The sequence below is a fragment of the Aegilops tauschii genome, chromosome 1 (assembly GCF_002575655.3).
Source record: "Aegilops tauschii subsp. strangulata cultivar AL8/78 chromosome 1, Aet v6.0, whole genome shotgun sequence".
Lineage (NCBI taxonomy): Eukaryota > Viridiplantae > Streptophyta > Magnoliopsida > Poales > Poaceae > Aegilops > Aegilops tauschii.
In genome coordinates this window covers 480,943,810-480,947,837 of record NC_053035.3, presented here as the reverse complement: position 1 = coordinate 480,947,837, position 4,028 = coordinate 480,943,810, and the positions used below count along the sequence as shown (strand labels likewise).

The 4,028-nt window shown below is 47.7% G+C and overlaps 1 pseudogene; it reads right to left on the bottom strand.

Moving 5' to 3' along the window:
* Nucleotides 1-254: 254 nt before the first annotated feature.
* LOC109765597 (pentatricopeptide repeat-containing protein At1g59720, chloroplastic/mitochondrial-like) lies at nucleotides 255-3,433 on the bottom strand (annotated as a pseudogene).
* Nucleotides 3,434-4,028: the final 595 nt, after the last annotated feature.

Genomic DNA, 4,028 nt, shown 5'->3' with positions numbered 1-4,028 from the left:
AACTGGAAGCTCAAAGTTCCTACCATATGAATAATTCTAAAAAGCCATTAGCTGTCAAAACTCAGTACTGTTCACATATGCACGTCACTGGAAACAACATGATACCTTCCAGAGGAGCCGAAACTTCACCACATCCCATAGCAACTAACTTCTGCCACCACAGAGCTTGTATTTCCACAACATAGCAAAAGAGCATGTAAGAATTCTAATTAAATAAATGTAACGAACACATGGAACCAACATGACAGGAAAGGACATCAATGACCATTGCTCTGATCCCAATTTTTATTGTCACGTAATTGTTGCTAAGTTGTGACAGCAATCGACATTGTGTTGAAACAAATAAATGTTGAAGAGAACAAAACCAAACATTGCAGAAAGGAGCAGCGACATGGATGGATCTTAAGGAAGTGTTTTTTTTTCAGTTGCATGAAGTAAGCATCAGGAACTGTACTCTAATAATTAGTTCTATGGTGTATGATAAATTTAGGTGAAACTGGCTTGATTAAGCATAATGTAAGCACCAAACCCACATGAGAAGTGAAGTTAAACATTTAAAATAAAAAAAGGATGCTGCACATCCTCTTGAAACAGACTTACAAACTAAGATAGTAATTATGGGCTCTATGAATAAATAACAAATAGGTCTGGAGTTAAGACCTACTCTGGGTGTTCGCAGCTTTCGCCTTGATGGTGGCCTTCTTGGTGTTGCCATATTGCACGATGCACGACATCTTCTGCTGAAGTGTTGATATTAGGAAGAAACAACAGGAAATATATGAAGAAAAGAGGATGGATACTTTACATGTAAATATTCAAAATAGTTGCTGGCCAAAAAGTTTGTGCAGCAGTTTTGGCAAAAGTCTATGCAATATTTTAAAGACATTTTCAACCATACGTAGAAATCATGTCAATGATTTTTTTTTTGTGAACCTAGGGGTGAATCATGCATATATGTAATCAAAACAAGCTTACAGAGAACAACCCAATGCCAATATCTTTAGTTATAGGTTTAATGACGTGTAAGATGTTAGGTCTGCTCTACTGTGTTGCTTTCCTCATAATGTACAAGCAGTGACCAGAGAAGAACACTTCTTACATGGACTTGAAGGTACATCTCAGCCTTTATATGCAAATGGTTGCATGATTGATCGATCTTACAACTCCGGTGTAATTATCAAGAGATACTGAAGACAACGCGAGCGCAGCTGGATGGAGGAATTCTGCTAGACAATGTGACGCAGATTGAAAATATGCCATCAATACGAACTGCTTTTCTAGTGGCCATATCTGTTGGAAATGATGATGCTGAATTTGGTCCCGACTGTAAACAACTCATCTGTATCTCACCAAAAAGAATTAGTATTGCTAGCCCCCTGATGCCCAAGTTGGTTGAGTTCATGATGTTGATAAAATACTGGCAACCAACATGTTCATGAACAGCAAGCAAGTTGCTGATCAGCACTGAGCTGCGATGAAACCCACACGTCTTCAGTCACTGCCATGGTCAGTCATTGCCGCAGCCACCAATGGCACTCGACCCAGGGATCTTTGACAAGCGTGGTTGCATTCGGCAGCACACCCTCCCGGCGCATCTGCTGGAACATCGCCAGCGCATCCTTGCCATGCCCATGGTGTGTCAACGCTGGGATCAGAGCATTCCACGTAGCCGTATGCCGCTCTGGCATCCCCTTGAACACTGTTACCGCCTCCTTGATTGTCCAATTCTTTGCATACACGTCAACTAATGCCATGCCAAGGATCACCTCCAGAGGCACCGCCATCCCCCTCCTCTCCATGATATCATTGCACTTGCCGCCCCATCACCAGCCCGCCCGACTCCGACCGTGCGCAGGTCGACAACACCGATGCCATCACGACGGCGCCGGGCTCGAACCCCTCATTGAGCATGTCATCAAAGGCTCCCATGGCGTCCTTGTACCGCCTGTTCTGCGCATAGCCAGAGGCCATCATGGTATACACCACCATGCTTCGAACCGGCAATTCATCGAACACCTTCCACGCGACACCCATGAGTCGAGCCACCGAGTACACGTGGACAAGGGCGTTGGCATTTGGCAAAGTGGTGTCACGATGGAGCCCGTGCTTGAGGACGAGCGCGTGTATCTGCTTGGACACAGGAAGGGGGAGCCGAGCGGAGGTCTTGAGTAGGAAGGGGAAGGTGTGCCTGCCCGGAGAGGAGGCGAGGGCGCGGGGGAGGTGTTGAGCATGAATGAGTTGGTGGCGTAAGGGAGGGAGGAGAGGAAGCGGAGCACGGCGGCGGGACGGGAGAGCGAGGCGTAGGCGTCGAGGAGGCGGGAGGCCGCGAAGGCGTCGGCGGCGATGCAGCCGGAGACGAGCTGAGGGTGAGGCCGCGGAGGTGGAACAGCGGTCGGCGAGGAGGAGGCTGACGTGGGCGCCGCCGCGGACTCCGACGGCGCCGCTGCCGCGGAGAGGTGGCGCGGGCATTTGAAAAATGAATGCGAGGCTGTGCAAGTTGAGACATCAAAGTCCGCACCAAATTTCATACTACTAGATACTCCCTCCGTTCTTATATTATTACCTTCGTACAAGTCTTTATAGAGATTTCACCAAATGACTATATACAAAGCAAAATGAGTGAATCTACACTCTAAAATATGTTTAAATACATCTATATATTGTATTTCATTTGAAATGTCTAAAAAAACTTATATTTAGGAACGGAGGGAGTATATTACTAACTCCGTTCCGAATTTTTTCTTCAGATTTCAATATAAACTACAAATGGAATGTAGATTCATCATTTTGCTCCGTATGTAGTTCATATTGAAATCTCTAAAAAAAACTTATATTTAAAAACGGATGATGTATCCAAATATAAACGTTTTCATTAGAAATTTCACTGATGCTTTTGGTTATTGTCCAAGAAAGGTGTGTTAGCTGACAAGAATATACCAACATTCTAGCTTTATTCATTGATAGAAGATGTTCTATCACATGCAAATAGAATAAAGGTGGGCCACTGTTACAGATCAACCGACTGATTTTGTGGGGAAATCAGTCGGGTCGTGGGCCGTTGGATCCATATCCCCTCAAAGTCGTTGAATCAGTCGACACAAAGACGGGTCATTATCCTGTCATCGCAGCCGCAGCGAAGCAACGACCGCGTTTCGTGGGGAAGCAACGTCCTATGCTCGCAGCAGGAGCCATGCGTCGATAGCGCAGCAAGGCTCCACTGATGGGCGTCGGTGATGCTACACTATAGCGCCAACCCACAGCACGGCAGCGCTCTCCATCGCTGCCCCCACCGCCACAATGGGCTCTCCACTGGAGCACCAAGCACTCCATCGTAGCTCCGAGCCACCGTTGAAGCTTCATTGAAGCCGCCGGTTAAGCTCCATTGCAGCACCGCCAGCTGCGCCGCAGCTTCGGGCCGCTGGTGAAGCTCCATTGCAGCTGCCGGTGAAGCATCACTGCAGCACTATCGCAGCTCCGGCCCGCCGGCCAGCGTTAGATCGCAGCACCGGGGAGCTGTCGACAAGCGCTCAACTGCAGCGCGATCACGCGCCCTTCCCCCCTTGCAGCACCGCCGTGTGACCCCTATTGCATCGCTGGTGACCCCACTGCACCAGTGTCGACGGGCGGCTTGCAACGGGTGTCGCGTCCCGGGCTGGCCACAGTAGCACGTGGGCGGCTTGCAGCGGCTTCCGATTTCACCAATGAAAAAAGAGATGGGACAGGAAGTAGACAAAGAGCATCGACCAGGGGAAGAGATGCATTGTAGAGCCATTGGAGAGCTGGGTCAACAACCAGTTGCTTTTTGTGGCTGAGGCCTCTTGGGTGGGGATAAGGATGTGGTCGAGAAGCGGTATGCGGGTCCCCATTGGGAAGCGTAATCAGCATGCTATTTTTAATCAATCTCCATAAAAGTGACTAACGAAGAATATTGAAAACTAAGTTTTTTTTGCAGAAACTGAAAAACTCTAAGTTGTTGTAGATATTTTTGTTAATCACATTTTGATAAAGAACCGTGCCCACATCTACCG